The 20953-nt window shown below is 46.1% G+C and overlaps 1 protein-coding gene across 4 annotated transcripts in view; it reads right to left on the reverse strand.

Annotated features, from left to right (window-relative positions):
• The window catches only part of LOC108349059 (uncharacterized), a 50564-nt gene that overhangs the window by 18919 nt on the left and 10692 nt on the right, over positions 1-20953 (reverse strand). For 3 of the 4 annotated variants that reach the window (XR_010060811.1, XR_005497749.2, XR_001842457.3), the window contains exon 2: positions 16867-17010. The gene's annotated coding sequence lies outside the window, so the exon portion shown is untranslated. Of the gene's footprint in view, positions 1-16866; positions 17011-17344 lie in introns of those variants that run through there. The other variant, XM_063279627.1, reaches the window with a different exon arrangement.

Consider the following 20953-nt stretch of genomic DNA (forward strand, 5'->3'; position numbering starts at 1 on the left):
GGCAGGAGTGGGATGGATAAGCCTCAAACAAGGGCAGAGGTTTAGAGGTTTTGTCTACTGCCAGCTCCAATCCCACTGCATAATTTGTTGGGAAGATGGCAAGCGCTAACATTTGGGGCTTGAATGAAAGCAAGACAGGAAGTACGGGGAAAGGTTTGCCCGATTTCCCTTTTCCTCGGGTAAACCACAAGTCAGGCTCTAAACTTCCTCACCTACAGAAGAAGGATTAAAAATAGCACCCCCCTCAGAAAGGTGTGTTTCCAGATTATTGGGGGTTAAGGCAAGTAAATGCTTCATGAGAAAACCTGGTGATCAATAAATATGGTTATTCCGTGACTGAGCCTCCCTCCCTCCGTCAGTCAGCCAGTAAGAGAGGACGCTGTTGCTGGAAGCATAGGGACAAGGAAGCCCTTGGGGAATGACCGATGGCCCTGAGGTGTCTGCCCGGAGCATCCATTTTAGTGGGAGAATCAGATCTCAGATTTGACTCACAGGCTGGGATGGGAGGAAGAGGGTGCCCCGCGCCGACGTGACAGGAAGACCCATCTCAGCTGGGTAAATTCAATCAATAACATCCTGTCAGGAACTCTTTGTGGTCTCATGTAAATTTAGGCTACCTGAATAAAAGATAAAACCTGTCATTTCCTTCATCCCCTACTCGTCACACAGTGGTGACGAGTTATCTAGTTCTTTGAAAGAACTGAACCAAACTGAAAGCAACCGCTTAAGTGTCCGTGGTTATGTATGTCCATTGTGAAACACGGGGAGAATGGGGAGATATTTTTAGGACTGTGGCAGAGAGGAACCATCCTGAAAATGGATATGATTAATTCAGGGGGAACAGCAAGGCCTCATGGGTACTTTTAAGGTGGCCTATAAGGGAAACAGTGTCATGGGCTGTTTAATCAACGCTCAACTGCAGGGGTGATGATAGGTGTTTTCCAGTGTCAGCTGCCACAAAGCAGGAGCGAACAGAGAGTCACACTCAGGACACAACAGCCCCATGGGCCTGAGGCCAGGCAGTGCCGGGTCCTTCAAAACTCTGAACTCCACTCTGGAGGTTCATAGGAACTTTTGATTCTCAAAAAATATTGTTTATTGTTTATTTATCAAACCCACAATCTTCAGAGATATTCGGGCCCACAAAGGCAATGTGGAAAGGGGCTGGGGGGAGAACTGAGAGCTATTTTCACATCTAGGCAAATCCTCATAATGAATGAGGCCTTGGAAATGGGGTAAGGCTGAGGTCTGGCCTTGTGAACCGTACTCTGCATGAAAGACCGATTCACAGCTTGTCTCTGAGTCCTGACATTCTTGATCTTTCACTGAGGGGCAGAAAGGCTTACGCCCAACACTGTGTACATTGAAACCCCCAAGAGGACCGGCAGCAGAGAGTAATGTGAAGAACCCCTAAAGCCATTCTGAGACAAAGCACTAATGGCGTCCTAAGTTGGGCTAAGCCTGAAGGCTACTCTGATCTCCAGAGGAAACAAAAGCATGATACTGTCCAGCCTAGACCTTCAAAGTCTCAGGGCCCCACACCTGAGGTCGCATGGCAATCAGTAAGGAGGGGTGGGCTGCGCTTCTCTCTGCCTCAGCCCCATTTCCGAAAAGTCTACCTTTCAGCCCATTTGTATAAATGGCCCCATCTTTCTAACCTGACAGGGTTCTGGTTTACAGCAATCTGCACTTCTGTATCACAGGTGATACTCACTCAAGATTAAAATTATATCCACTCAAATCCAGATCATCAGCAAGGACCAGGCACAAAGATCTTGTCCCATCATGACGTTGAGCAGACCTTCACTGAGAACTCAACTTACTACCATCAGGACCAGGAAGAAGTCACGAGGTCTCTGTGACTCTGAGTTTCTCCAACTACCTAAGGGGCTGAGAACATCCACCTCGTGACAGAACCGTGGAAACAGCATGAGTCAAGTCACTGGCACGGGGCCAAAGACAGAGGAGCAACTCGACGAATACAGTTATTGTTGTTTTATTTCTATTTTGTCATTGTGGGGACCACATGTGTATATAGTGGCGAGCATGTGGAAGTCAGAGGATAATTTACAGAGTTGGTTCTCTCTGTCTACCGTGCAGGTTCTAGGGCAATCCCTAGTCAGGGTGTAAGCCTTGGTGGCAAGAACCTGCCGACCCACCTCCCTAGCCCACACTTGTTATTGTTGTGGTCAGGCTGAAGAGTTTGTAAGAGTTCAGCAGACAGCATCGATCTAAGATGTATTACTCAAGGCCCCAAACACAGATGTACAATTTAGGTAAATCAGTCAGACTCCGTTTCATTATCCATTAAGACAGTAGCTGCACTGTGGTAACGTATACTATTTTTAAAATTGAAAATATCAAATTACAGTAATATTAATGCTATCACAATTGCTGGTGCTATTAAAATGGTCGCATTGCAGCAGATGCTAGCGAGGATGGGGAGAAAGAGGAACACTCCTCCACTGTTGATGGGATTGCAGACTGGTACAACCACTCTGGAAATCAGTCTGGAGGTTCCTCAGAAAATTGGACATAGCACTACATAAGGACCCAGCTATACCTCTCTTGGGCATATACCCAAAAGATGCTCCAACATATAACAAAGACACATGCTCCACTATGTTCATAGCAGCCTTATTTATAATAGCCAGAAGCTGGAAAGAACCCAGATGCCCTTCAACAGAACAATGGATACAGAAAATGTGGTACATCTACACAGTGAAATACTACTCAGCTATCAAAAACAATGACTTTATGAAATTCATAGGCAAATGGATGGAACTGGAAAATATCATCCTGAGTGAGGTAACCCAATCACAGAAAAACACACATGGTATGCACTCATTGATAAGTGGCTATTAGCCCAAATGCTTGAATTACCCTAGATGCACAGAACACATGAAACTCAAGAAGGATGACCAAAATGTGGATGCTTCACTCCTTCTTTAAAAGGGGAACAAGAATACCCTTAGGAGGGGATAGGGAGGCAAAGTTTAGAATAGAGGCTGAAGGAGCCTCTCAGAGCCTGCCCCACATGTGACCCATACATAAACAGCCACCAAACTAGATAAGATGGATGAAGCTAAGAAGTGCAGGCCGACAGGAACCGGATGTAGATCTCTCCTGAGAGACACAGCCAGAATACAGCAAATACATAGGCGAATGCCAGCAGCAAACCACTGAACTGAGATCGGGACCCCCGTGGAAGGATTCAGAGAAAGGACTAGAAGAGCTTTAAGGGGCTCGAGACCCCATATGAACAACAATGCCAAGCAACCAGAGCTTCCAGGGACTAAGCCACTACCCAAAGACTATACATGGACTGACCCTGGGCTCCAACCTCATAGGTAGCAGTGAATAGCCTAGTAAGAGCACCAATGGAAGGGTGAAGCCCTTGGTCCTGCCAAGACTGAACCCCTCCCAGTGAACGTGATTGTTGGGGGGAGGGCGGTAATGGGGGGAGGATGGGGAGGGGAACACCCATAGAGAAGGGGAGGGGGAGGGATTAGGGGGATGTTGGCCTGGAAACCAGGAAAGGGAATAACATTCGAAATGTAAATAAGAAATACCCAATTTAATAAAGATGGAAAAAATTAAAAAAAAAATGGTCGCATTGCCTTTGCGTCTTGGGTGGTGATTTCTCTACCCTGTTTCTGGTGTGACGAATCAGCTGGCAGGTGCTAGGCATTCTAGTTACAGTGTGGTGGGCACTGCCGTGTGACGGAGCCATTTCTCCTCCAGGGAACATCAGAAAACAGTCCCCACCTGTAGAGTTATAGAGTTCCAACCTTTCAGCTCGCCACTGCCCTTGTTGTTACTGTCTCTGATCTCTTCTTCATGCAGTCTGTGTTCTCCCCCAGCAGTCTTTGTTAGGTGAGGATTGGTGGTATCCCATCCATGTTTTCTGACTCCGGTAGGTACCAGAAACTGCAGCCGGTACCGGACTTACTACAGACTACGGTTTTCCTTCTGTTCGTGTTCCTATAATGAGGCTGAATTTATAAATTGACACAGAAAGATGTCAGCAGAGATAGGAAAACAGAGGAGTTGCCATGTGCATGATGACAAAGATTATGTGAATGCCCCCCCTCTCTATCCCATACTATAGTCATCTATGATATGTTCATATAATAGGACAGTGTGATGTTAAAGTAAGCATTGTGACAACACATTGGGCTACCATGAGAGGCTTCCTGGAACACAAACCGAGCAGTGGTCGACCTGATAGCTTCCAAGACAGTCAAGCCACCAGAGGAAGGTAGCTTATAAAGTGTGGACATGCTGGAAAGGACATAGGTCATTCCCAGGACATACAGCAGGATAAAAATGACTACTATGTTTCAATTTTCTTTGAACCTTCTATGTTCCCTCCCACTCCTTCTCTTCACAAATGATTGCTTAATTCTAACCTCTGACGTCTTTTTCCCCCCTTAGCTACCTGTCTGGGCTTAGCAAAATGATTGCCCAGCAAAATGATGGAGAATCCTGAGTTTCTCTATCTGTCGAATGAGATAACTTCATAATGATAATTATAGCAATTATAATGGCAATTATAGCAACTAACACAGAAAACACCCAGTATCGCAGGCATTGCACAGAGGGCTTTGCAAACACCATTCATTTCACCCTCTCCATGGGACCACTGCAATTCCACCTTGTAGAGAGAAGGAAGTCAGAGAACAGAATGAAATGACTTGCCTAAGAAAGACTTTTGCACAAGTTTGTGGTTAACTGAAGCAGGATCCTGACCAAAGGCCACGACACCTCGACGTTTATAAACTCTCCGGTCTTTTTCTCTGAAACCAACCTTTTAAGTTTTGCTTTGGAAAGCTAAAGTCTTTGCAGACAGATCATTGCTAATCGTGAGACACTGACATGTGGATTTGTCTGCAGAATTAAGCTCCCTCACTTTCTGGACCACACCCATTTGGAACATGTTACATGTAACACTTAGAGTAAAAGAATAACTCCTATTCCTAACCATCCAGCTTCCCAAGGTCCTCTTGAGGATATAGGCATTGGCTTGTTGCTGTATGGTCAGCTTAACACATCTGGTACAGTATGTGGTCAACATCTCATAGAACTTCTGGAGTACCCGTGAAAATGGTTTCTTTTCAAATACGAAGAAAACAATGCATTTTTCAAGACAAACGAAATACTGTGGTAGATAACAATGGCATTTGTTTGTCAATAGCCATAAGGTACAATTATTTATACATTTACTTTTATGGGAAACAGGACCACACTGGCAAACCCACCCAGTGCCCCTGAAAGTCCTAATGCGTCCTACCTGTTGGTAATGCCTGGCTCACAGGACCTCTGTGATGCTCACGAGTTTCCCATCATGCCTTTCTTCACAGGCCCCACCCTCAAGCTGGTTCAGCTTTGCAACTTCTGGCTGTACCCTGTGGGCTTCAAATGTCACAGGGAGGTCTAGGTAGAAAGTCACTAAAGCTTTATCTCGTAGATAGTGCAGAAAGACAAACGGGGCCTGGGCGTCAGGCTCAGTATGAGGCCACATGGGCATCCTGGGACATCTGAAGGCTTTCTGGCTAAAAACTATTTAGCTGCTAGGACGCAGCCCTCAGCAAATGGATATTACAAAGGGATTTAAAGTGACAAGAAGTCCCACCTTAACTACAGAGCAGCGAGTGAGTGATCGGAAATCTAAAATTCTAGCAACTGTAACTGTCCCAGGGAGCAATGGCAGTTCTAGGTAGCCTGGAGTCAAGCTACAGAGGAAGACTCCCCGTACAATGAGCCTGATATATCCACTCCCTTCCCCATATCCACCGTCTTCACAGCTCTTCACAGCAAGCTCAGGACCCCATTGTTGATATGAAATACTAGAAAACCAGAAGCAGAAGGCAGGTGCCGCTTAACCCCTGAGGCCTCACTAAGACATGCGCACTTGAGCTTTTGTTCAGTTCAAACTTGAATCGCCTTTATCTCCAAGCCCATCCTGTGGGTAATGAACACGAAGTCCTTTCAGCCTCTTGGTTCATAGGAGGGAGGAGAACAGACCACTCACTGCTTTTCTAACCTCACATTTCCCAGTTTAAGGTGGAATGCTGAAGATGGGAAGAGAAGGCAGCAGGGCGGTGGTGGTGGCACACGCCTTTAATCCCAGCACTCGGAAGGCAGAGACAGGCAGATCTCTGAGTTCGAGGTCAGCCTGGTCTACAGAGTGAGTTCCAGGACAGCCAGGGCTACACAGAGAAACCCTAACTAGAAAAAATAAAATGGGAGACCGAAAGCACAGTCCCTCCCACTCGCTGTGGAAGGACATCCAGGGGGACTCTGGCTACATGGACAGGCGTAAATGCACTGGAGTAAAATCTGATTGGCAAATTGAGGTGACTGCTTAGCCAGTGATGGTCAGAAACCTAGCAAACCTGTCCTTCACTTTGAACTCACTGAAAGAAATTCAGCTGAACCCTGCACCAACACTGGAAACGGGGGTCGGGGCATTAGACCTTCAGAGACACTGGGTGGTTTCCTTTGCAGGGGCCCTGCCCTTCCTGAAAGTAAATACATAAATAGTCTAGTTATGGCTACACCGCTGTACAGACAACTGTCCTGTTACCTATCACATTCCCTTCAAGCTGAAAGTTCATTTCTTTTTCTTCTTGATGGAAAAGGAGTTGGATCATTTCCATGGGTGCCCTGAATGTTTTGTGCCTTTTTGGTACTATCTCTGTTGTCCCGGGAAAGATCGGATGGCCACGATGACGGGGAACAAAAGTGGGAAAACACAGGACAGCAGCCACTCTCTCGGCTGCAAGAGAGATTTCATTGTGCCCACAAGGCTGAAAGGGCAACAACAACAATATATATATATTTAATATTCTGTTCTGTTCATCCACTAATTTGGTCAAAAAATAGCTCTGGGTTTGTTCAGTACAATTTGACCTCCATAATCACACGGATGATTATGGGGTCTCATTAGAACTTTCAAAGCACTTTGTACAAAAGGGGCCCTCAGACAGTCTACTATAATAAAAACAAGCTCATAAAAGTCCCACACATTTCGCATAGGCCTTTGATAACCCATCACACAATAATGACCTTGAGTAACTCACAGCCTGTACCACATTTTAACCAGTCGTTTAGAGAAAAAAGGTTATATTTTTTTTAATCTTATTATCTCTGTCTAGTCGCCTTACAAGGAAAAATAGATTTGTTTATGAAAAGACCTGTGAATCATCTGAAATGACCCCTTTCTTCTCTGGCGTCGTCTTCTGGGCAGGTATGTCAGACAAGAAACATGATGGTCACCTGATCTCCTACGCCTGACCTCAACCTGTCTGGAGTCCTCTAGTGCTTCCTCTCTCTGAACTCAGTCTCCCCCAGTAAGGCCAGAGGCTTAGATCGTTTCTGGGCTACCCTTCGTTTTGAGAATGCTATATATCTGTGACCGCCATTAGCCTGCTTTGGTGAGTTCCTTCCAGGCTGGCCTGTTCTGGTGGTGTGAAGGGATCTCTCCTAACCTACGCCCATTCATGAGTTAATAGAGGTGATGCTGTCCTATTTCATAGAAAAGAATATTGTGATACAGCCAGATATGAACAGGAATCTTACCATGGGAACAGGCGAGAAGCAGTAGTGGGAGATCCTAGTAGAGTGTGTGGGGCAGCAGGACTGAAGAATTACTGGAGACCCCCAGGCAAGGGCACTGGAAGTTCTAATGGACCTGGAAGTTCTAATGGACAGACTTACATGTCTGTCAAGATCCCTACTAAGGACTGATAAAGCCCCCAATTGCCATCTGCATGACAGGGGCTTAGAGTGGCCAACTGGTGACCCAGGATAGCGCAAGTCATCAAGCCCAGAGTCAAGGCAGGAAGGCTGCCATAGGAGGAAATGAAACAGTAGATCAAACGTTCTGACCCAATTTCCCCTTTGTTCCAGTCATATGTTCAGCTCCACAGTCAGTCAGGCACCTAACAATGATCCCATTTCTACAGCAGCCTGGTTCTGGGAAGTCACCATGAACTACTCAGTAGCCTTCTAGGAGTCAGTGTCTGCAAAGGCGTGTGTGTGTGTGTGTGTGTGTGTGCGCGTGCGTGCGTGCGTGTGTATGTGTGCGTGCGCATGTATGTGTGCGTGCGCGTGTATGTGCGTGTGTGCGTGCGTGTGTGTGCGTGTGTGTGTGTGCGTGCGTGTGTGTGCGTGTGTGTGCGTGTGTGCGTGCGTGCGTGCGCGTGCGCGCGCGTGTGTGTGTGTGTGTGTGCGTGCGTGCGCGCGCGTGTATGTGTGCGTGCGCATGTATGTGTGCGTGCGCGTGTATGTGCGTGTGTGCGTGCGTGCGCGCGCGTGTGTGTGTGCGTGCGTGCGCGCGCGTGTGTGTGTGTGTGTGCGTGTGTGTGTGTGTGCGTGCGTGCGCGTGCGCGCGCGTGTGTGTGTGTGTGCGTGTGTGTGTGTGCGTGCGTGCGCGTGCGCGCGCGCGCGTGTGTGTGTGTGTGTGTGCGTGCGTGTGTGCGTGCGTGCGCGCGTGCGCGCGTGTGCGTGTGCGTGTGTGTGTGTGTGTGTGTATGTGTAGAGCAGAGCTGTCCACCCAAACCCACCACAGGGACATGCTTCTGTGCTTCGTCCATGGCCAGATATGTCCTTGCTTTGGCCATGGTCTCTGAGCTGAAGTGATATATACTACATCCATGTGGAAGCTTTTCATTCACCAGATGGCTCAGTCTACTACCATGTCCCTAAGCCATGACAGCCGGCAGTGTGGTGTCCCTACACCATGACGACCAGCAGAGTGTCCTACAGAAGTTGCCCCAGCCCAAGGCAAGACAAACTGAACAAGAGATACGTCACTTGAGGAAGAAGTGGTTTTGCTTTTGTCACTGGGAGTCCTGGGGACTTGTGCCCTCAGTGCCACCTGGCTCATCCTGAATTATGTGGTAACCTTGCACAAAAGCAGACAGATCAAGAAGCCAGAGTCATGTGTCAGTCATAATCCTCACTGATCCAGCAACTCCTCTAAGGAGAGTTTTTTCCTCCGCTCTGAGACCAGCAAAATGTATTTCAGTGTATCCTGTGGCCATCGGTCTTCCATTATCTAACTTAAGACTTTAAGTGCAAATGAACCCCATGGGTAGATTGATTGTTAATTAGAACTCCCTCCAAAGTCCCACAATATAAGCTTATAAACCTGAATACACACTCCTGGCACATTTATTTTTAAATCAATGTCCTAAACAACTATGACAAACTCAGGCAGAAGTGGGAAGGCAGAGTTGGGGAAGAACTCAGAGCTTCAAAAAAAAAAAAAAAGCTTTACTCCCTTCCCCCCCCCCGTCTCTCTGTGTGTGTGTGTCTGTCTGTTTGTCTGTCTCTTCTCTCTCTCTCTATAAAAGCCACTGTCAATTCCTTTGACTGTTTAGAGCCATAATATACTTTCAACTAACTCTCAAGTTTGACCTATTATCTTTCTGTGATTACTTAAAATATCATTGCATTTCAAATTGCAATTCTTTGCTCTCTATATCCTAAGTTTCCTCTGAATTCAAGAAGCTGGGTTAAAAGTTACCAGGACACTACTGTGTATAGAGTATGGGCAACTCTCTGTGCTTTGCCCAAAGGTCCTCTCTGTGTCCTGTGAAGTAAGCACTCCTGCTTAGGATTGGACAGGGGAGCAAAGGAGGCAGAGATTAATGATTACAGACGACTTACTCCAACCTCACAGACAGAAGCAGAGGGGACCAGGGAACCTGTCCCTAGTAAGTAGCTACAATGCCTCAAGTCTCAGCCCTAAGTTTGTGGATCTATGTACTAGAGAAGCAAGATGTACCAGGCACCTGGGGACACAGACAGACAGACAGACAGACAGACAGGACACAGAAGCCACCCACCCATGAGAACAGACTGTGAGGTTAGAGGCAGCCAGCCAGAGCCCATTGTCCCCAGGCACATCTACAGACAGTTCTTAAAATAGCACTTGACCAGTGTGGGAAACGCAGGTATCCTGTGAGGCTTCACCCTGAGATTCTGGATACCACAGAAGCTCACCCTTTGGAAAAATGCAGCCAGGTCCTGGCTCTGCCAGCAGTTAGCTCTGTGAAGGCAGCTGAGCAGGACCGAGGCAGCAAACACTGCCAAGCCAGACTCCATTCTCCATGTTCCTGATGTTTTACTCACTTGGCCAAAGACGCCAAGTGGCCCTGTTGTCATCCTACACTTCAAAGAGAACAAGTGAGTTTTCCTAGACGACGTGGCCAGGAAGTGAAAGAGTAGGGATTTAATGCTGCCAATTCCTCACATGGGCCCAAGTTTATGCCTCTATACAAAGGAAAAAGTGGAGCTGGATGATCCCCAAACTCAATCCAGATCTCCTATCAAGCTTCCTCAGTCTGTTGCCAAGTCCTGTTCAAACATTCACCAATACCCAAGGAAGGCGGCATATCCAGCCCTCGGTCACTTAACTCTGCAGCGTTCCCACCACACACTCCCATTTACCCGGCTTTGTTCTAGTTGGCTGGAATGGCCTCTGCTCCACCTAGACATCATTTCTATAGTTTATTAATAGTGGTGGAGACTGTAGGCAACTTTTCTAGGAGATTTATCCAAATGACAGAGGGAATAATGAGGAAAAAAAATCCTATCCTGCCACCCTTTTGCAATAAAATAAAGCAACTGACCTCATCCCCCTAGGTGTATCTGTGACCCATGAGTAGGCAGTGTGGGATTCCAACCAATGTCATGTCTCCACAGCACTGCAGGAGGTGACCATGGCCTAGAGAGAGGGTTGGGGGACACCAAGCCCTTGGTCCAAAATCTAACTGCATTCAGAATTTAAGTCAACAGGCCAACTACACAACACTCTCCCATCAACTGGCCTTCTCTAGGACCTCGGTGTTCCGCAGTCCTAAGCATATAATTTCCAAAGTCTCCATCTTCGGAATGCAACAGAATTCAATGGGGGCTTGCTAAAATGCTAAGTCCTGGGCCAATCTGTGAAGACAGTTGTATGGTGTCTGAGGAAGTGTGGTATCCTTAGCCTATCTCCTCACCAACCCAACAGTCATAGTTTGCAGAGTGTCCTTTTGAGACAAGATGTGGGGCCCATGTACTAGGCCCCTCCCTCACACTTTCCTCATAAAGAGACAGACTGTGGCTACTACATTAGCTAGGCACAAGCCAGTCAAGCCAAGCAAGATGACAGATACAATTGAGGCCTTATTTGGGGCCAAGATGGTTGCTTGTTAATTCAGACTTTTTAGACTGTGGTGCCCAACGGCTATGACCCTCGTGACCTTTCCCAATCTACCCCAAAAGTTCTGTGTTAAAGACACCTTAGGGAGGTCAATAGTATTTATAGTCTCCCATGGGGCCACTTGTGACAGTAAAAGCAGCTGGTGTTAATGATTTGACTGATACACAAAGAATAAACCAGTTAACCCAACGAATCTGGGAGGCAGGAAGAATACTTCTTGCTCCATCTGTCTCCCAGATCTTGGTCTGGGAGGGAGATAGAGAACTGAGGAGGGTCAGAGTGCTTCTAGAATTCACACCACTGAGGACACACACACACACACACACACACACACACACACACACACACACACACACACACCACATTGCCTAAGGTAGAGAAACTCTAGGGAAGTGTGGGACCTCTGCAGAAACTGTGTATTCTAAGTCTGTGACCCCAGGGAAACCACACAACCTCTCAAAGTTTTGTCCTCTATAAAATAGGGCCGATGATATTTACCTCATGGTGTTAGGAAGATGAAATGAGATATCAGATATAAAATCAGCCAACCAGGATTTCTCAAGAATTGATAATTCCCATTCTTCCCTTCTCTGACGAACAGAAAGCCATGAACAAGAAGAGAGCATCACTGTTGGCTGTCATCACTGCTGTTGGTGTATGCACAAACTGTCTAGGTCTAGCTGTATCAACAACCATTTCATTAGGCCCACCGATTTTGAGCCAAGATTTTGAAAAGGATGCAGTAGAGTTGACCTGCTCTGCTCAGTGACATCTAAGGTGGCAGTAGAAAGAAATGACGACTTAGAGGGACTCAGCTCCAGGAGTTCTTTAAGTCACATTTCTGGGTGGTGTTGCCTGCCCTTCATCCCAGTCAGGAGCCTTGTATCCCCACATGGTGGCTCAACCTTGGAAGGAAAGGGTCCCAAGAATTCCAGGAGAAGCATCTTTTCTTTTCATGACCTAGCTTTTGAAGTCACTTACCACTGCTTCTGTTGTAGCCACGAGGCAGCCTGAGGAGGACAATGTTGGTCTCAGCTCATGATAAAGTAAACGTCAAGAACACTGTAATAAAAGTGTGTTGGGGTGTGGAGGTAACCATAGGAATAATAGAAAAGAAAGGAAGAAAAGGGAGAGAAAAGGGGGCAGAAACCAGCAAGCAGGCCGCCGCCAAGAACACACCAAAAGTCCATGGTGCTATTGACCCCTGGGCCTCATAAAGAGCCTTGAATGGGAGGAAGGCGGTGCTGCCTTCAGACACAATTTGTGGTATAGCACCTGTTTGAGGTGTTTTCTCCACCCATACCCACCAAAAAGTAAAAATCAAAGAATCCCATACACCCTTTCAGGCCCACTTTCTAGGTCACATTCTTTAGAACATCTATCCTGGTGACCCTGAAGGTCACCTCTCCTTCAGAATCAATGGGGTTTTATCTGTACCCTCTTTTTTACATAAACCACTTTCCACCTCTGTCCAATGAGAATCCCCTCACTCCTCCACCACATGCTTTGCTCTGCTCCCAAGCTCCATCCTGAAGTGTGCCTAAGACAAAAGCAAGATGAAAAGATTTCCCAATTCTAAAAGTCCCCTGACTCTTGCCCAAGCAGAAGAGGTTGGCATTGAGAGGCAGTAAAGAAACCGAGTGCTGATGGGAAGTAGAGATGTGGCAGGTATGACCACTACCAGCCAATAGGTCTCCCTCATATGACCCTCAGTAATGTTTTACTACTATATTTAATTATATGACTGGACACACACACACACACACACACACACACTGGAACACATGTATCTACACACATGCATCCCCTCATACACATATACAAACACAAGTATACACAGCCATTTTATAGCATTGTAAAATTCCATGCTGGATGGCTGAGTTCAGACTCTCTTATTTTTTAAAGATTTATTTAATATTTATAAGATTTATTTATTTATAAGTACATTGTAGCTGTCTTCGGGCACACCAGAAGAGGGCATCAGATCTCATTACAGATGGTTGTGAGCCTACATGTGGTTGCTGGGATTTGAACTCAGGACTTCTGGAAGAGCAGTCAGTGCTCTTAACCACTGAGCCATCTCTCCAGCCCGTGAGTTCAGAAACTCTTAATTGTTTGCATTTGAATGGACATATCCTTTCTTGAGAAAAATCCATGCAGTCTGGCTCCTTCTTTAAGAGCACATTCTATCCCTTACTCTGTGTGTCTCCTTGGAAATCTGTCATTGGAGACCACAAAGACTATGGAGACAAAGAATCCAGAGCAAGATGCCAGTGTCTGAATATAACAGGATTAAAGTAGTTTCCCTATACCTTTGCTAGGCCACCTCCAGCCTAGGATTTATCTTACCTTGGGCCATTTCTATAATTCCCTCTGTTGTCTATGCTACAGATGATTCATTTTACCTTTTTTTAAAAAGATCTATTTGTGTTCTGTGTGTGAGTGTTTTGCCTGCACTAAGTGCACACCGGGCACCCTCAGAAGTCATAAAAGGGTGGGTCAGATCTCCTGAACCAGAGTCACAGAGGGTTGCAAGCCACCACCATGCAAGAAACCAAGCCTAGGTCCTCTGCAAGAGCAATACATACTCAATCACAGAGCCATCTCCCCAAGGCTCACGTTGTTTTTCTTGAGCTCTGTTTACTGGTGGCTAGCCATGAGCTGGCAATGTTCCTGCTTCAGCTTCCTAATTATAGGCAAGTACCACAGGCTGGGCTCTGTCGTTTCTTTTTAAGCAAGATGGCCGATGCCTGGCATACTGTAGGCTTTCCACAGAGGTCAGGTGTTGATATTACTCCTTACTCAAATGGGGCCTCTCCATTCAGGGAAAGCCAAAGCTCCTATTTTGTGTACACCTTGGGAAACTATCAACTTCATCCTTCTTTAAGCCTTTTTCCCAAGAAGACCAGATTCCTCAGGTGTCCTCAGGCTTCTCACAAGCCTCAGAGATCTGTGGGTCAGGAGTAGCATGTTTCCCAAGCCTGGATAGTGACCCTGCCATCGTGTGGGATGGCAGCCAATAGCTGTCCAGATGATGCTGTCCTGGATGTAGCCTTCATCCTTACCCTGTTCCTCTTGGTCTCTCCCACCCCCAGGGCTGTGGCTAGTAAGGTCGGTGCTGGGGAATGTGAGGATTGCCAGCTCGCTGACACTTTGCAGTTTTTCTTCTGAAGACACGCAGTCACCAACTTCTCAGTTTTTGATGAGATCATCAAAGCTGAGCCCTGGGATCCTTTGTCTTAACCACACAGTGGCTGTTTCACCGTTGCCTGTGCCCATCTTCTTGAGGGTTGCCCCTTGATCTGTCATCAACTCTGGTAAAGAAGTCTCTTCCTGCAGAGGTCTCCAGGATGCTGTGTATTCTGTGGTCTGCAATCCCTGGAGGATTCTGAGCCTTGCCTCAGATGTGGAGACCTATCTAGTAGGTTGTCCCTGTGGCGCTCCACCCACCCACTCACTGGCAACCTTGACTTGGACTCAGAAAGACCCAGAACCTTAGATCCTAATCCTTCCACATAGACCTTAAGCCCAGGATCATGCTAAATGTGTGTATCTTGATTATAGAATCCAATCAAAGCAGTCCCTCATACTTAACATGATAATTATTCTTAGTCAACTTATATTTCTTTATATGTCTATCCCTTCAAATTAGCCAATATGCGGTTATCGCAAGTCTGCCAATTCACTTACAAACCTTTAAGTGCATTTATGTATGTGTAATTATGACCCCCTCACTGAGTATGTATGGAAGTCGGGGTTCAACTTGCAGGAGTCAGTTCACTCTTCCTACCATGTAGGTCCTGGGGTTCAAACGCAGGTCATCAGCTTTGGTGGCAAGCACCTTTAACATGCTGAGCCATGTCATCTCTCCAGTCTTAAAGAGAGACTGACAGGAGAGAGAGAGAGAGAGAGAGACAGAGACAGAGACAGAGACAGAGACAGAGACAGAGACAGAGACAGAGATGGACAGAGAGAGAGACAGAGAGAGACAGAGAGAGACAGAGAGAGACAGAGAGACAGAGAAACAGAGAGAGAACGAATGAACATAGAAGGGAGAGAGAAAGCTAATGTTCTTCTAAAACATCAAACTTTAATCTCAAATTGAAACTCTCAAAAAATGTTAAAAGCAAGTCACCTTGATGAGAATTCTAATCACAAAGCAGCCCCCACTGTGGGGCAGAAGCTGTTTAGCCACACAATGCCACAACATATCTAACTTATTTTCTTCCATTTGCCAACAATGGTGGGATTTCATCCTTGGCTTCATTCATGATGGACACTATTTCAATGTAACCAAATAAATCAAATTTAAATAGCAGGGCTTTTTGGAAAACAGAGACTCATCTCTCAATGCAATGAACAAATATTTGCATTACCTATTTATATTAAAATATGCAGCTATTTCCCAAGCATTCTGCCAACTTATAAATTTTTATAACTTCTTCGAATTGTTAGCATTTTTTAACACACTGCAGGATTTCAGCTTTGTGAAGGGCTCAATAACAATCTTTCTGGTCAGGAAAAAGGAAAAGGACATTAGAATAAAGAATGCAGAATAAATAAAAACATAACAGTACAACCCGTACATCCACTCACACAAAGACAACGTTCATGGGCTGCGAGACGGAATTGTCACAACACAATGTCCTTCATGTTGGATTCAGAACTGAAAGGAATTTCTCTAAGTTATTGAAGACTCTATGGCTGGGTTTCAGAAAGGGGGGAAAAATCTACATCTATCCCAGTGTGACTTCTATGCAATGCAAGTCCGGCACATTTTAAGGCCTGCGGAATAATACTGCTATTCTTTGGAGAACTGTTAACAGCTGTAGCAACTGTTATGACCAGCTTCAAAACATGTCTGTAATCGGTGCTCTCCAGACACTTAGCAATCCCAAAGCTATTCCTGGACCCGCTCGCACCACAGTGTGAACACAAAGTTTTGATTTATGCTGGAAATGAAACAACAAACTTCTGATCCTTCCTCTAAGTGGTCATTCAGATGACACGGACGGCATGTGCCTGGGGGGGCTGGGAGGGACAGAATTCACAGAAACAAAAAGGAAGCAGGAAAATAAATGGAGGACCACCCACAGTTACCTTAAGGAGAACCCACAGTTGCTTGCACAAAGCTCTGTGTTGGAATGACATCTTGGGGCCCACAAAAGGCTCTTGTGCTTGGAGAGAAAGAATGAACAGGAACAGGCTGGGGAAGGGAGGTAGTCCAGCCCAGGAGGGATGAAGGCAAAGCCTGTGATGACATTAATCCAGCAAGATGCCACCCGGGCAATAAGGAGCCACAAAGGTAGGGCTAGGAGTGTGGCATATGGTGGGAGGGTTTACCGGTCTGGGCAATGCTCTGAGCTCCATAGCATTCCCACCTCCCCAACACAAGACAGGAGCACCAAAAGTTCCGGTTCACTAAATCACGACAAACTCACCTAGAACTGACCGACACCTGTGGGAGGGAGTCTAAGCAGTGTGGAAATGGAAATACCAGTGAGCAAACAGGATCCGGAGGGGCTCCCAACCCAGAGTTGGTAATTCACACGAACGGGTCTCCGTAGGACACGCGGGTCTCCTGTTCTCAAATGAAAAACCAAGAAGGTGGTGGATGTGTGTCTCCCGAAGATAAACTGTATGCTTACCTCCCTCTGTGCTGCTGTGGAGGAAGAAAAGACGCCTTGGCAAGACTCATTTCATCCCTGCCATTGAGAGTCATCTTTCCTTACAGCATAAGCCTGGATGCCGGAAGAGGAAGGGGCCCAGCCTCTCATCTGACGCTTTGGTGTCTGGTTAGGACAGAAAACAATACATTGTAGGAAAGAAGTAGGGAATCAAGTGGAGGGTTCTCTGATGAGATCGCTTAGTGCGAAAGGGTGCTTGCCATCAAGCCTGAGTACCTGAGTTCAAACCTCAGGACCTGCATGGCAGAAGAAGAGAACAGACTCCCACTACCCTCTGACCTCCACAGATACGGCATAACACACACACACTCACACACACACACACACACACACACACACAATAATAATAATAATAATAATAATAATAATAATAATATCGACAAAAAATAATAAAGAATTCTATTTAAAAAATAAAGAATATCAAGAATAAAGGGCTAAGAGTGGGTAAGGATGGGTCTTCCAACTTGGTCCTGCAGCCCAGGAGGCTGTGGTCTAGCCATTCAGTTTCTATAACTAAAGCATTACTGAGGAGGGAGGTGAAGGATATCTGTGGCCCAAGACGCTGTTCAGAGGGTCGCTGCCATTTTACCAGCAATGCTTTGAGATGCAAGAAATGGGAGAGCCAGCTTCAGTCTCTTAAACAATGAGGCCCATTCAGTGATCTCACACAGTTAGAACGCTGGACGTAGGTAGTTCTAGCCTTGGTCTCATGACTCAGAATCTTTTGTCCTCCAGACTCCAGTATGAATATTTCCCCATGCTTGGTACTTCACGGTATCAAGAAAGCTGCTTCAGCACCTGATATCATCTTGCAGTAGGAAGGGGGAGGTCCCTGAGGGCCTTCTATCTTCTAACTCTATATTAGTTTGTTGTGAAAATAAGAGTTTCCAGAAAAGCAACATTCAGAGGAATTCTACCCATTGGCCAGAATGCCATGTGGCCACCACTATCGACAAGGAAGTTGACAGCAGCACTGTGCTGCCCCAAGCTTATCAGCAAAGGAGAGCAAAGAGTGAATGTGTGAGCTCAACAGCAGTATCCCATACTCAGTTACTATGTCCTCTGTTGACTGAAAGGGTGTAGGCCGCATTGATGTCTGTGATCCCTGCTGCCACCAGCTGCTACAGAAAAGGAAACCTCTTTTGTGGTGATGCTGATGACTGTGGATTCATAACTGAGAATGAGAGACACTGAAGGCTTCTGCGACAACTCCCTCGCCTCACCCTGTACCCCCCCCCATGAAAAAAGAAACCGTCCAGACAGAAAGTTACTGAAGAGTCCTTAACAATTGAAATGAAGATGCTGAAGTGTCTCTCTCTAGAGCTGATGACTTAGGGTGGGGAGTGTTTGCAGATCACGTGACTTGGTTTCTTTAAGGGGCTGGCTCCAGTGAGTGTACAGGCAACACAAATTGAACTCCATGGGGTTTTTCTGTGGGGTTTGCAGTGGGTACAAGGTTTCCTGGAGGGAATGAGAAGTCAGTGTGGTTGGGGTGCATTGTACAAAATCCCCAAATAATTAATAAAAATATCATGTTGGGGGGGGAGGTGATTTCTTTTCAAGCAGGGCATGGTAGTGCACACTTTTAATCTTAGCACTCAGGAGGCAGAGGCAGGCAGTTCTCTGAGTTCAAGGCCAAGCTAGTTTACAGAGTTAGTTTCAGGACTGCCAGGGCTAAACAGAAAAGCCCTGTCTCAAAGAGAAATTGTTTTCTTCTTAGTATTACAAATAACTTCTGTACTATTTAGGCAGAATACATCTTATCATTCTTTAGACAGAATACATCTTATCTTATCTTGTAGGGTCCAAAATAATCTTTTCTTCTGCAGTGTCTCAAAAGACATGGGCTGGGTGGATGGCTCAGTCAGTAGGCACCTGACTCCTGGTCATGATGACCTGAGTTCAATGGCCAGAGCCCACGTGAAAACAGCCCAAACTGGTAGAGATCCCCAGAGTTCAACAACTAACCTTGCCCAGCCTTCTTGGGCAGATTTCAGGCCAGTGGGAGACTTCATCTCAGAAACCAGGCAGATGGTGTCAGAGTAATGACAACATATGTTGTTCTCTGGCCTCTACACACGGACATGAACACACACAAACATGAACACACACCTCAAGCAGAAAATGCATGTCACAATTACTAGTGATTGGTATTGGATGCACGTTCAAAGCAACTCAGTCCAATCATTGATTAACTGAACTTGGGCCTTGTTTACACTGTCTTATGAGTTCAGCTAGACGCCCCCTTTAAACCTCTAGGAGTTGAGTCTTAACATAATACAATACCACAGTAATTCTATTGCCCAAAGCGGCCACTGATTTAGGGATAGTTTCTACCATCTTCTGTTTAGTCATGCGTCAGGGGGGTCTTCTGAGAACTTTCTAGGATAAAACATTCCTCCTTGATTAAAAAGAAAGTTTTTTCTTCATCTCATGGAAATGATCTGGAACCTAGCGATGCCTGGAACGTCAGCCGTGAGAGGATGACCCAGGGAAAGGTCACAGAACTGGAAAGGTTAAAAGCTTGCTCTTCCAGCCTTCAAATGTATGACTCTCAAGCTTCTTCATGTGTGGGACGCCATAATAAACCCACCTCCTCATTCGTGGATTCAGACTTGGCTTTCTAGGAGTCCGATGTCTCTCTGTTTCAGTTAGGACATCTGCTTCACCAGCAGCTGCAGAAGCAGGTTCTTCTTGAGGCTCTGTCTGCGGGACACGGGGCAGTTCCTCCATGGTTGGTTCAAGCTGCCAGGTCACATCCCACAATGCCACAGCTGCCTCGGCAAAACCAAAGCTTCTGAAGTTCAGGGGGGCGAGAGATTCAACATTGGCCACGTTGACAGCATTGACAGAGCGCTCTGAGGTCTTCACTTGCTCCGTGAAAGGTTAACTATTTCACTTCAGCCACCAGGAACCTATCTGCCTCGAGGTACCTGATCAGGCAGGGGACATAGGAGGCCTCAGGAAACAGCTAAATTGATAGGAATGAAAACGCTGACCTGTTTTTTAAATGCTACAATTTGGAGCTCTAGGCCTTCTACATGACTATGTATTTGTCCCTTGTACAAAAACTGACTGAACACACAAAAATATAACCAAATGTAAATATATTAAAAAAATTTTATGTGGTGGTGATGAGGGGGAGTGCTTGGTTCTATTAAGTGGTTTGTCTAGGTTTTTTTTTTTTCACATAAAATACTTAAAATGTGGTTAAATGTCTAAAATGTCATCTGGCAGACATTTCAAATATTTTTTGCTAGAAAAGAGTAACCACGCACAACAGTGTGCTTGCTGTTTCCAGAAACCATCTAGAGTAGCGCGTTATAGGCACTGGAGTCTCAATAGTAGGATGTCCATAACGCCTTTTATGGGGATGTCTTTTAAAGGGGATGAAGGGATGAATGTTCTTGCCTACAGTTGTAAAACGGATCCCAGTAGGGAAACAAAGAGTTTTCATTAAACCCTGGTGTTCCTTAGAGCACATGCGTAAAGTCACGCTCACCCAGAAGAGCTTGTGTGGAGAAAGCATTGCAGGAATCCTCAAAGGCACAGCAAACCCAGCCAGGGAAATGGCACGCCTGTGAATCACCATTCTGTCTGAGCATTTCTCAAAGCTTGTGAAGATCCACACGGACAAGGTGAAAAAAACCACATCGAGTGCTATGAGAAGCAAGGAGGATCCAGAGTGATGACTGACACCCAGGTCCTAAGAAAGCAGTGGTCCTCAATCTTGCCAGTGCTGTGACCCATTAATACAGTTTCTCTTATTGTAGTGACCCACCCCCCTCCGCCATCAAATGATTTTCATGGCTACTTCATTAACTGTCACTTTGCTATTGTTACAAGTCATAATGTAAATATCTGTGTTCTCTGATGGTCTTCAGCAACCCCTGATACCGGGTCCTTTGACTCTCACAGGAGTTTCGACCCACAGGTTGAGAACTACCGTACTAAAGCAGAGGGTGGTTGTCTCCTCCCCACTGTGTGCTGCGATCCCCCATCGAAACCTGTGATGGGTGACTCAGGGTAGAGTTGGCAAGGGTCTGCT

Source organism: Rattus norvegicus, chromosome 20 (assembly GCF_036323735.1).
Source record: "Rattus norvegicus strain BN/NHsdMcwi chromosome 20, GRCr8, whole genome shotgun sequence".
Classification (NCBI taxonomy): Eukaryota; Metazoa; Chordata; class Mammalia; order Rodentia; family Muridae; genus Rattus; species Rattus norvegicus.